The sequence below is a fragment of the Triticum dicoccoides genome, chromosome 1B (assembly GCF_002162155.2).
Source record: "Triticum dicoccoides isolate Atlit2015 ecotype Zavitan chromosome 1B, WEW_v2.0, whole genome shotgun sequence".
Lineage (NCBI taxonomy): Eukaryota > Viridiplantae > Streptophyta > Magnoliopsida > Poales > Poaceae > Triticum > Triticum dicoccoides.
Genome location: NC_041381.1, coordinates 130,539,609 through 130,553,123, shown reverse-complemented (window position 1 = coordinate 130,553,123; position 13,515 = coordinate 130,539,609).

Below are 13,515 nucleotides of genomic sequence, written 5' to 3'. Positions count from 1 at the left end.
GATAAGATAACTTCAAAGGGAAAACTCAATTTATTACAAGAGAGTAGAGGGGGAGAAACATCATAAGATCCAACTATAATAGCAAAGCTCACGATACATCAAGATCGTGCCATAGAGAGAACACGAGAGAGAGAGAGAGAGATCAAACACATAGCTACTGGTACATACCCTCAGCCTCGAGGGTGAACTACTCCCTCCTTGTCATGGAGAGCGCCGGGATGATGAAGATGGCCACCGGTGAGGGATCCCCCTTCGGCAGGGTGCCGGAACAGGGTCCCGATTGACTTTTGGTGGCTACAGAGGCTTGCGGCGGCGGAACTCCCGATCTATCTTCCGTTCTGATGTTTTCGGGGTATATGGAGATATATAGGTGGAAGAAGTCGGTCGGGGGATGCTCGAGGGGCCCACAAGACAGGGGGGGGCATGCCCAGTAGGGGGGGCGCCCCCCACCCTCGTGGCTTCCTCGAAGCTTCTCTGACGTGAACTCCAAGTCTCCCAGATCATGTTCGTTATAAAAATCACGCTCCCAAAGGTTTCATTCCGTTTGGACTCCGTTTGATATTTCTTTTCTTCGAAACACTGAAATAGGCAAGAAAACAACAATATCTGCTGGGCCTCCGGTTAATAGGTTAGTCCCAAAAGTAATATAAAAGTGTATAATAAAGCCGATAATCATTCAAAACAGATAATATAATAGCATGAATGCTTCATAAATTATAGATACGTTGGAGACGTATCAGCATCCCCAAGCTTAATTCCTGCTTGTCCTCGAGTAGGTAAATGATAAAAGAAAGAATTTATGAAGTGTGAATGCTAGTAGGTGCATAAGTTTGATCAATGATAATTTCAATCACCTTTTCTAGCATGTTTATATGTCATAACAGTAGTTCATCTCATAAAACTTCTCATGATCAAGTAACAAGCTATTCACATGTTAAAGCGTAGACCATAAACTTTCTTGAGAACTAACAAACTTCATTCTCAGTCATCAAACAATTGCAATTCATCTTATTTTCAGGAAGGGTCTATGTCAGAGCTTTGAGTTAGCAAACTCCACATACTCAACTATCATATAGTCTTCTACAATTGCTAACACTCACGCAATACTTATGGTTATGGAGTTTTAATTGGACACTGAGAAAGATAGGGGCTTATAGTGTTGCCTCCCAACTTATTCACCTTTGGGTGATGTCAACAATAATAGTTCATGCTAACTTACATCCAATTGGATATATATATCAGGATCTTTCCAACACGAGGTGCTTGCCAAAGGATAAAATTAAAAAGGGAAAGGTGAATATCACCTTGACTCTTGCATAAAGTAAAAGACATAAAGTAAAAGATAGGCCCTTCGCAGAGGGAAGCAGAGATTGTCATGTGCTTTTATGGTTGGATGCACAAAAATCTTAATGCAAAAGAATGTCACTTTATATTGCCACTTGTATATGGACCTTTATTATGCAGTCCGTCGCTTTTATTGCTTCCATAACAAGATCGTATAAAGCTTATTTTCTTCACACTAATAGATCATACGTATTTAGAGAGCAATTTTTATTGCATGCACCGATGACAACTTACTTGAAGGATCTTACTCAATCCATAGGTAGGTATGGTGGACTCTCATGGCAAAACTAGTTTAAGGGATATTTGGAAGCACAAGTAGTATCTCTACTTGGTGCAAGGAATTTTGGCTAGCATGAGGGGGAAAGGCAAGCTCAACATGTTTGAATGATCCATGACAACATACTTTAACTGAGATGTGAGAAAACATAACCCATTACGTTGTCTTCCTTGTCCAACATCAACTCTTTAGCATGTCATACTTAATGAGTGCTCACAATTATAAAAGATGTCCAAGATAGTATATTTATATGTGAAATCTCTCTTCCTTCAATATTCTTTCATGAATTGTTCAAATGACCAATACAATGCTTGCTAACCTTCAATAAATTTACAACCTCTACTTCTTAGATGTGAAGTCATTACTCCCCATGGGATAAGCAAATGGGACATATATAATTTCAGATTTATGACATTCAACTCATTCAACCATTTACTCATAAGATATAAGTGAAGCACACGAGTAAATGACAAACTACTCCAACAAGATATAAGTGAAGATCAACGAGTAGTTAAATAATTATGCAACTATGTGAAGACTCTCTAACATTTAAGAATTTCAGATCTTGGTATTTTATTCAAACATCAAGCAAAGAAAAATAAAATGGCATTGCAAGGATAGCACGACTCATGTGATGAAGCAAAAACTTAGGCTCAACCGATACTAACCGATAATTGTTGAAGAAGAAAGATGGGATGCCTACCGGGGCATCCCAAGCTTGGATGCTTGAGACTTCTTGAAATATTATCTTGGGGTGCCTTGGGCATCCCCAAGCTTGAACTTTTGTGTCTCCTTAATTCCTCTCATATCATGGTTTCTCTATTTCTCAAAAACTTCATCCACATAAAACTCAACAAGAACTCGTGAGATAAGTTAGTATAAAACAATGCAAAACCTTATCATTTTCTATTGTAACAAATCACTAAAATTATTATTAAACATTGCATATTAAATGTCTCTACATATTTAATACTCCTATCCTCAAATAGAATCATTAAACAAACAAACATATGCAAACAATGCAAACATAACAGCAATCTGCCAAAACAGTATAGTCTGTAAAGAATGCAAGATTCATCATACTTACCTAACTCCAAAAATTATGAGAAAAATATTACGCTGTAGAAGATTTATCAGAGCTCATTATTCAAAAATATTCAACATTATATCATTCTCTTAATTTTCTAGGGAATTTTTGCAACAGCGGTAAACTTTCTGTTTTGAAACAGCAACATGTATACTTGTAAAATAAACGTGGTAAAGGCTATCCTCGACATTTTTATTGAAAATATAGATGCAAAACATTATTCTAAATAACAGAAAGCAAATAATAACAAAAGAAAATGACGCTCCAAGCAAAACACATATCATGTGGTGAATAAAAATATAGCTCCAAGTAAAGTTACCGATGAACGAAGACGAAAGAGGGGATGCCTTCCGGGGCATCCCCAAGCTTAGGCTCTTGGTTGTCCTTGGATATTACCTTGGTGTGCCTTGAGCATCCCCAAGCTTAGGCTCTTTCCACTCCTTATTCCATAGTCCATCGAATCTTCACCCAAAACTTGAAAACTCCACAACACAAAACTCAACACAAAACTCGTAAGCTCCGTTAGTATAAGAAAATAAAACCACCACTTAGATACTGTTATGAACTCATTATAAATTTATATTGGTGTTAAACCTACTGTATTCCAACTTCTCTATGGTTCATACCCTCCGATACTACTCATAGATTCATCAAAATAAGCAAACAACACATAGAAAAGAGAATCTGTCAAAAACAGAACAGTCTGTAGTAATATGTATCACATGTATACTTATGTAACTCCACAAATTCTGAAATAAATTGGTGGACCTGAGGAATTTGTCTATTAATCATCTTCAAAAATAATCAACCTAAAATAACTCTCCAGTAAAAAATGGCAGCTAATCTTGTGAGCGCAAAAGTTTCTGTTTTTTACAGCAAGATCATAAAGACTTCACCCAAGTCTTCCCAAAGGTTCTACTTGGCACCAACACTAACTAAAACATAAAACCACATCTAACCAGAGGCTATATGAAGTATTTATTACTAAACAGGAACAAAAAGTAAGGAACAAAAATAAAATTGGGTTGCCTCCCAACAAGCGCTATCGTTTAACGCCCCTAGCTAGTCATGATGATGACAATGATGCTTACATAAAAGATAAGAATCAAAACATAACGGGAGCATAATCAAACATATGACTAGCACATTTAAGTCTAACCCACTTCATATGCATAGGGATTTTGTGAGCAAACAACTTGTGGGAACAATAATCAACTAGCATAAGAAGGCAAAACAAGCATGACTTCAAGATTTTCAGCACATAGAGAGGATACTTGATATTATTACAATTCCTACAAGCATATGTTCCTCCCTCATAATAATTTTCAGTAGCATCATGAATGCATTCAACAATATAACCAGCACCTAAAGCATTCTTTTCATGATCTACAAGCATAGAAATTTTACTACTCTCCACATAAGCAAATTTATTCTCATCAATAGTAGTGGGAGCAAACTCAACAAAATAACTATCATGTGAAGCATAATCCAATTGAAAACTAAAATCATGATGACAAGTTTCATGGTTATCATTGTTCTTAATAGCATACAAGTCATCACAATAATCTGAAGGAAATATGCCCTAGAGGCAATAATAAAGTTATTATTTATTTCCTTATACCATGATGAATGTTTATTATTCATGCTAGAATTGTATTAACCGGAAACATAATACATGTGTGAATACATAGACAAACTAAGTGTCACCGGTATGCCTCTACTTGACTAGTTCGTTTATCAAAGATGGTTATGTTTCCTAGCCATGGACAAAAGAGTTGTCATTTGATTAACGGGATCACATCATTAGGATAATGATGTGATTGACATGACCCGTTCCGTTAGCTTAGCACTTGATCATTTAGTATGTTGCTATCGTTTTCTTCATGACTTATACATGTTCCTATGACTATGAGATTATCCAACTCCCGTTTACCGGAAGAACACTTTGTGTGCTACCAAACGTCACAACATAACTGGGTGATTATAAAGGAGCTCTATAGGTGTCTCCGAAGGTACATGTTGAGTTGGCGTATTTCAAGATTAGGATTTGTCACTTCGATTGTCGGAGAGGTATCTCTGGGCCCTCTCGGTAATGCACATCACAATAAGCCTTGCAAGCAATGTGACTAATGAGTTAGTTGCGGGATGATGCATTACATAACGAGTAAAGAGACTTGCCGATAACGAGATTGAACTAGGTATTGAGATACCGACAATCGAATCTCGGGAAAGTAACATACCGATGACAAAGGGAACAACATATGTTGTTATGCGGTTTGACCGATAAAAGATCTTCGTAGAATATGTGGGAGCCAATATGAACATCCAGGTTCCGCTATTGGTTATTGACCAGAAACGTGTCTCGGTCATGTCTACATTGTTCTCGAACCCGTAGGGTCCGCACGCTTAAAGTTAGATGACAGTTATATTACGAGTTTATATGTTTTGATGCACCGAAGGTAGTTGGGAGTCCCAGATGTGATCACGGACATGACGAGTAGTCTCGAAATGGTCGAGACATGAAGATTGATATATTGGACGACTATATTCGGACACCAGAATAGTTCTGGGGGTTATCAGATATATACCGGAGTACCGAGGGGTTACCGGAACCCCCCGGGGGGTTAATGGGCCTCATGGGCCCAAAGAGGAGAAGAGGAGGGGCGGCCAGGGCAGGCCGCGCGCCCCCTCCCCCTCTAGTCCGAATAGGACAAGGAGGGGGGGCGGCGCCCCCCTTTCCTTCCTCCCCTCTCTTCCTTCCTTCCCCCTCTCCTACTTGGACAAGGAAAGGAGGGAGTCCTACTCCCGGTGGGAGTAGGACTCCTCCTGGCGCACCCCCTCCTGGACGGCCGGCCCTCCCCCTTGCTCCTTTATATACGGGGGCAGGGGGCACCTCTAGACACAACAATTGATCATTGATCTCTTAGCCGTGTGCGGTGCCCCCCTCCACCATAATCCACCTCGATAATATCATAGCGGTGCTTAGGTGAAGTCCTGCATCGGTAGAACATCATCGTCGTCACCATGCCGTCGTGCCGACGGAACTCTCCCTCGACACTCGGCTGGATTGGAGTTCGAGGGACGTCATGGAGTTGTACGTGTGCAATAACTCAGAGGTGTCGTGCTTTCGGTGCTTGATCGGTCGGGCCGTGAAAACGTACGACTACATCAACCGCGTTGTGCTAATGCTTCTGCTTACGGTCTACGAGGGTACGTGGACACACTCTCCCCTCTCGTTGCTATGCATCACCATGATCTTGCGTGTGCGTAGAAGTTTTTTGAAATTACTACATTTCCCAACAGTGGTATCAGAGCCTGGTTTTATGCTTAGATGTTATATGCACGAGTAGAACACAAGTGAGTTGTGGGCGATACAAGTCATACTGCTTACCAGCATGTCATACTTTGGTTCGCGATATTGTTGGATGAAGCGGCCCGGACCGACATTACGCGCACGTTTACGCGAGACTGGTTTTACCGACGTGCTTTGCACATAGGTGGCTGGCGGGTGTCAGTTTCTCCAACTTTAGTTGAACCGAGTGTGGCTACGCCCGGTCCTTGAGAAGGTTAAAACAACACTAACTTGACGAACTATCGTTGTGGTTTTGATGCGTAGGTAAGAACGGTTCTTGCTCAGCCCGTAGCAGCCACGTAAAACTTGCAACAACAAAGTAGAGGATGTCTAACTTGTTTTTGCAGGGCATGTTGTGATGTGATGTGGTCAAGACATGATGCTATATTTTATTGTATGAGATGATCATGTTTTGTAACCGAGTTATCGGCAACTGGCAGGAGCCATATGGTTGTCGCTTTATTGTATGCAATGCAATCGCCATGTAATTGCTTTAGTTTATCACTAAGCGGTAGCGATAGTCGTAGAAGCAATAGGTGGCGAAACGACAATGATGCTACGATGGAGATCAAGGTGTCGCGCCGGTGACGACGGTGATCATGACGGTGCTTCGAAGATGGAGATCACAAGCACAAGATGATGATGGCCATATCATATCACTTATATTGATTGCATGTAATGTTTATCCTTTATGCAACTTATTTTGCTTTGATTGACGGTAGCATTATAAGATGACCTCTCACTAATTTTCAAGGTATAAGTGTTCTCCCTGAGTATACACCGTTGTGAAAGTTCTTCGTGCTGAGACACCACGTGATGATCGGGTGTGATAGGCTCTACGTTCAAATACAACGGGTGCAAAACAGTTGCACATGCGGAATACTCAGGTTAAACTTGACGAGCCTAGCATATACAGATATGGCCTCGGAACACTGAGACCGAAAGGTCGAGCGTGAATCATATAGTAGATTGATCAACATAGTGATGTTCACCATTGAAAACTACTCCATCTCACGTGATGATCGGACATGGTTTAGTTGATTTGGATCACGTGATCACTTAGACGATTAGAGGGATGTCTATCTAAGTGGGAGTTCTTAAGTAATATGATTAATTGAACTTTAATTTATCATGAACTTAGTCCTCATAGTATTTTGCAAATTATGTTATAGATCAATAGCTCGCGTTGTTGCTTCCCTATGTTTTTATATGTTCCTAGAGAAAACTAAGTTGAAAGATGATAGTAGCAATGATGCGGACTTGGTGTGTGATCTGAGGTTTATCCTCATTGTTGCATAGAAGAATTATGTCCTTGATGCACCGCTAGGTGACAGACCTATTGCAGGAGCAGATGCAGACGTTATGAATGTTTGGCTAGCTCAATATGATGACTACTTGATAGTTTAGTGCACCATGCTTAACGGCTTAGAACCGGGACTACAAAAAACATTTTTTGAAACGTCACGGAACATATGAGATGTTTCAAGAGATGAAATTGGTATTTCAGACTCATGCCCGTGTCAAGAGGTATGAGACCTCTGACAAATACTTCGCCTAAAATATGGAAGAGAATTTCTCAACCAGTGAGCAAGTACTTAGATTGTCTGAGTACTATAATCGCTTGAATCAAGTGGGAGTTAATCTTCCAGAGAAGATAGTGATTGGCAGAGTTCTCTAGTCACCATCACCAAGTCACTAGAACTTCATGATGAACTATAATGCAAGGGATGACGAAAACGATTCCCGAGCTCTTCGTGATGCTGAAATCGACGAAGGTAGAAATCAAGAAAAGAGCATCAAGTGTTGATGATTGACAATACCACTAGTTTCAAGAAAAGGGCAAAGGGAAAGAAAGGGAACTTCAAGTAGAATGGCAAGAAAGTTGTCACTCCCATGAAGAAGCCCAAAGATGGACCAAAGCCTGAAAACTAAGTGCTTCTATTACAAAGGAAATGGTCACTGGAAGCGGAAATGCCCTGAATATTTGGTGGATAAGAAGGATGGAAAAGTGAACAAGGGTATATTTGATATACAGGTTATTGATGTGTACCTTACTAGTGTTTATAGTAGCCCCTGAGTATTTGATACTTGTTCGGTTGCTAAGATTAGTAACTCGAAACAGGAGTTACAGAATAAACAGAAATTAGTTGAGGGTGAAGTGACGATGTGTGTTGGAAGTGGTTCCAAGATTGATATGATCATCATCGCACACTCCCTATACTTTCGGGATTAGTGTTAAACCTAAATAAATGTTATTTGGCATTTGCATTGAGCATAAATATGATTTGATCATGTTTATTGCAATACGGTTATTCATTTAAAATCAGAGAATAATTGTTGTTCTGTTTACATGAATAAAACCTTCGATGGTCATACACCCAATGAAAATAGTTTCTTGGATCTCGATCGTAGTAATACACATATTCATAATATTGATGCCAAAAGATGCAAAGTTGATAATGATAGTGCAACTTATTTGTGGCACTACCGTTTGGGTCATATATGTGTAAAGCGCATGAAGAAACTCCATAAAGATGGATTTTTGGAATCACTTGATTATGAATCATTTGATGCTTGCGAACCGTGCCTTATGGGCGAGATGACTAAAACTCTGTTCTCCGAAACAATGGAATGAGCTAGTGACTTATTGGAAATAATACATACCGATGTATGCGGTCCAATGAGTGTTGATGCTCGTGGTGAGTATCGTTATTTTCTGACCTTCACAAGATGATTTGAGCAGATATGAGTATATCTACTTAATGAAACACAAGTCTGAAACATTTGAAAAGTTCTGCGATTTGATCGCAGAGACAAATATTTGAGTTACGAGTTTGGTCTTCAATGAAAACAATGTGGAATAGTTTCACAAACTCATGCCACCTGGAACACCACAGCTTAATGGTTTGTCCGAATGTCATAACTACACTTTATTTGATATGGTGCGATCAATGATGTCTCTTACCCGATTTACCAATATTGTTTTGGGGTTATGCATTAGAGATAGCTGCATTCACGTTTAAATAGGGCACCATCAAAATCCGTTGAGACGACGCCTTATGAACTGTGGTTTGGCAAGAAACCAAAGTTGTCGTTTCTTAAAGTTTGGGGCTGCGATGCTTATGTAAAGAAACTACAACCATATAAGCTCGAACCCAAATCGGAGAAATGTGTCTTCATAGGATACCCAAAGGAGACTATTGGGTACACCTTCTATCACAGATCTGAAGGCAAGACTTTTGTTGCTAAATTTGGATCCTTTCTAGAGAAGGAGTTTCTCTCGAAAGAAGTGAGTGGGAGGAAAGTAGAACTTGATGAGGTAACTGTACCTGCTCCCTTATTGGAAAGTAGTTCATCACAGAAACCAGTTCCTGTGACAACTACACCAATTAGTGAGGAATCTAATGATATTGATCATGAAACTTCAGATCAAGTTACTACCGAACCTCGTAGGTTAACCAGAGTAAGATCCACACCAGAGTGGTATGGTAATCCTGTTCTGGAAGTCATGTTACTTGACCATGACGCCTACGAACTATGAGGAAGCGATGATGAGCCCAGATTCCGCAAAATGGATTGAGGCAATGAAATCTGAGATGGGATCCATGTATGAGAACAAAGTGTGGACTTTGGTTGACTTGCCCGATGATCGGCACGCCATTGAGAATAAATGGATCTTCAAGAAGAAGACTGACGCTGATGGTAATGTTACTATCTACAAAGCTCGACTTGTTGCGAAAGGTTTTCGACAAGTTCAAGGAGTTGACTACGATGAGACTTTCTCACCCGTAGCGATGCTTAAGTCTGTCCGAATCATGTTAGCAATTGCCACATTTTATGATTATGAAATTTGGCAAATTTATGTCAAAACTGCATTCCTGAATGGATTTCTGGAAGAAGAGTTGTATATGATGTAACCAGAAGGTTTTGTCGATCCAAAGGATGCTAACAAAGTGTGCAAGCTCCAGCGATCCATTTATGGACTGGTGCAAGCCTCTCGGAGTTGGAATAAACGCTTTGATAGTGTGATCAAAGCATATGGTTTTATACAGACTTTTGGAGAAGCATGTATTTACAAGAAAGTGACTGGGAGCTCTGTAGCATTTCTGATTTTATATGTGGACGACATATTATTAATTGGAAATGATATAGAATTTCTGGATAGCATAAAAGGATACTTGAAAAAAGTTTTTCAATGAAAGACCTCGGTGAAGCTGCTTACATATTGGGCATCAAGATCTATAGAGATAGATCAAGACGCTTAATTGGACTTTCACAAAGTACATACCTTGATAAAGTTCTGAAAAAGTTCAAAATGGATCAAGCAAAGAAATGGTTCTTGCCTGTAATACAATGTGTGAAATTGAGTCAGACTCAATGCCCGACCACTGTAGAAGATAGAGAGAAAATCAAAGAAGTTCCCTATGCTTCAACCATAGGCTATATCATGTATGCAATGTTGTGTACCAGACCTGATGTATGCTTAGCAATAAGTTTAGCAGGGAGGTACCAAAGTAATCCAGGAGTGGATCACTGGACAGCGGTCAAGAATATCCTGAAATACCTAAAAAAGGACTAAGGATATGTTTCTCATTTATGGAGGTGACAAAGAGCTACTCGTAAATGGTTACGTCGATGCAAGCTTTAACGCTGATCCGGATGATTTTAAATCGCAAACCGGATACATATTTATATTGAATGGTGGAGCTATCAGTTGGTGCAATTCTAAACAAAGTGAAAGATCGAGGATGTCGCCTAGAGGGGGGAGGGTGAATAGCCGCTTTAAAATAATTACGGTTTAGGCTTGAACAAATGCGGAATAAACCTAGCCGTTAATTTGTCAAGCACAAAACCTACAACAACTAGGCTCACCTATGTGCACCAACAACTTATGCTAAGCAAGATAAGCAACTATGTGATAGCAAGATATATGACAAAGAACAATATGGCTATCACAAAGTAAAGTGCATAAGTAAAGGGGCTCGGGTAAGAGATAACCGAGGCACGCGGAGATGATGATGTATCCCGAAGTTCACACCCTTGCGGATGCTAATCTCCGTTTGGAGCGGTGTGGAGGCACAATGCTCCCCAAGAAGCCACTAGGGCCACCGTAATCTCCTCACGCCCTCGCACAATGCAAGATGTCGTGATTCCACTAAGGGACCCTTGAGGGCGGTCACCGAACCCGTACAAATGGCGACCCTTGGGGGCGGTCACCGAACCTGTACACTTTGGCAACCCTTGGGGGCGGTCACCGGTACCCGTCAAATTGCTCGGGGTGATCTCCACAACCTAATTGGAGACCCCGATGCTTGCCCAGAGCTTTACACCACAATGATTGAGCTCTGAACACCACCAACCGTCTAGGGCGCCCAAGCACCCAAGAGGAACAAGCTGAAAGGCACCAAGCACCCAAGAGTAATAAGCTTCTCAACTTGTAACTTCCACGTATCACCGTGGAGAACTCAAACCGATGCACCAAATGCAATGGCAAGGGCACACAGAGTGCCCAAGTCCTTCTCTCTCAAATCCCACCGAAGCAACTAATGCTAGGGAGGAAAATGAGAGGAAGAACAAGAAGGAGAACACCAAGAACTCCAAGAACTAGATCCAAGGGGTTCCCCTCACATAGAGGAGAAAGTGATTGGTGGAAATGTGGATCTAGATCTCCTCTCTCTTTTCCCTCAAAAACTAGCAAGAATCCATGGAGGGATTGAGAGTTAGCAAGCTCGAAGAAGGTCAACAATGGGGGAAGAACACGAGCTCAAAGGATTAGGTTCATTGGGGAAGAAGACCCCCTTTTATAGGACCTCCCGAATCCAACCGTTATGTGCTCAGGTCGTGCACAAGCGGTACTACCGCTTGGAGGAGCGGTACTACCGCTTAGTACGGCCAAAACAGCCCAAACGAGAGAGAAAACACGAGATTTTGGTCCGGGGCGGTACTACCGCTTAGGAGCCACGGTAGTACTGCTCTGGAGCGGAGCAGCGGTAGTACCGCTCTGGAGCGGTAGTAAAAAATTACATCCGCTCTAGTCGCGGTAGTACCGCTGCAGCCTTTACCAAAACAGCCACAACTTTTGCAAACGGACTCCAAATTCAACGAAACCAAGTTTGTTGGAAAGCTAACGACATGGGCTAACACAATATTGATAGAAATATCAAGAATAAGCACATGATAAAAATCCCATAAGAAAATGGTGAGAACCCTTCATCGGATAAGACCGGTAAAACCTCCAACACCGAAAACATCATAGAAGACGCATGCAAACTCCGTTTTCGATGAACTCAAGCTTATCATCAAGATGACCATAAGCTCTAAGACTCACAAAGATAACCAAACAAGAACCAAGAAACATGATGCAAGGATGCAATGGTTTGAGCTCTCTACTAACGATACGATCAAGCTACCAACTTGAGAGCCCCCTTGATAGTACGGCAAACGATCCTATAACTCGGTCTCCCAACTACCACCACAAGACCGGTAAAATAGAAAACCTATCAAGGGAAAACCTTTGCCTTGCACATGGTCCACTCGAGCTATATGAAGACGATCTTGACTCCCTCAAGTTGGACCACCTTTCTTGATTGCGTTAGCTCGATGAAGACTAGATGATTGCTCCCCCATAGTTCACTATGGGTGAGCCACTCTTCGGCACATCTTCACAAGTCCATTGACACCACAATGGATGGCAAGATTCAAGCACTTGATCTCTTCGTGATGCTCCACTTGAACTTGCACACGGCAATCTTGATGACGATCACCACTTGATGTCATCCTTTCCATGGGTTGTATGATATCTTCCTCTTGACGCAAGCCCATGGATACGTACCTAACCCCACATACAACTCTCACATAGACCATGGGTTAGTACAAGAAGTGTAATGGACAATGCTTACCATACCATGGGATCACTTGATCCCTCTTGGTACATCTTCTACGCTTTGTGAGTTGATCAACTTGATTCACTCTTGACTTAGTCTTGATCAACCTTGAATCTTTGCAACTCTCTTCATTTGTATGATGTCTTGAAGGTAAACATGAATGATCACACAACCTTCTTCTTCAATACATGCTTGCAATAAGCTCAACACTCGCATGACCAATCTTTGGATAATTCCTTAATAGCACCTTGGTCAACTCAAAAACTCCTTGAAACCAACACATGGACTTCAAGAAAAACCTATGGACAAATCCTTCAAATACAACTCAAGACAACCATTAGTCCATAGAGATTGTCATCAATTACCAAAACCAAACATGGGGGCACCGCATGTTCTTTCAATCTTCCCCATTTTGGTAATTGATGACAATCACTTTCAAGAGAGTTTATATAAGGAATTATGCATCACCATGCAATGCAACAACTAATAGTGCATGCGAATGAGATGCAAATGCTAAGGAACAAAAACAAAGCAAGAAGAGATAACTCTCTAGACTTCTCCACAAAACTCT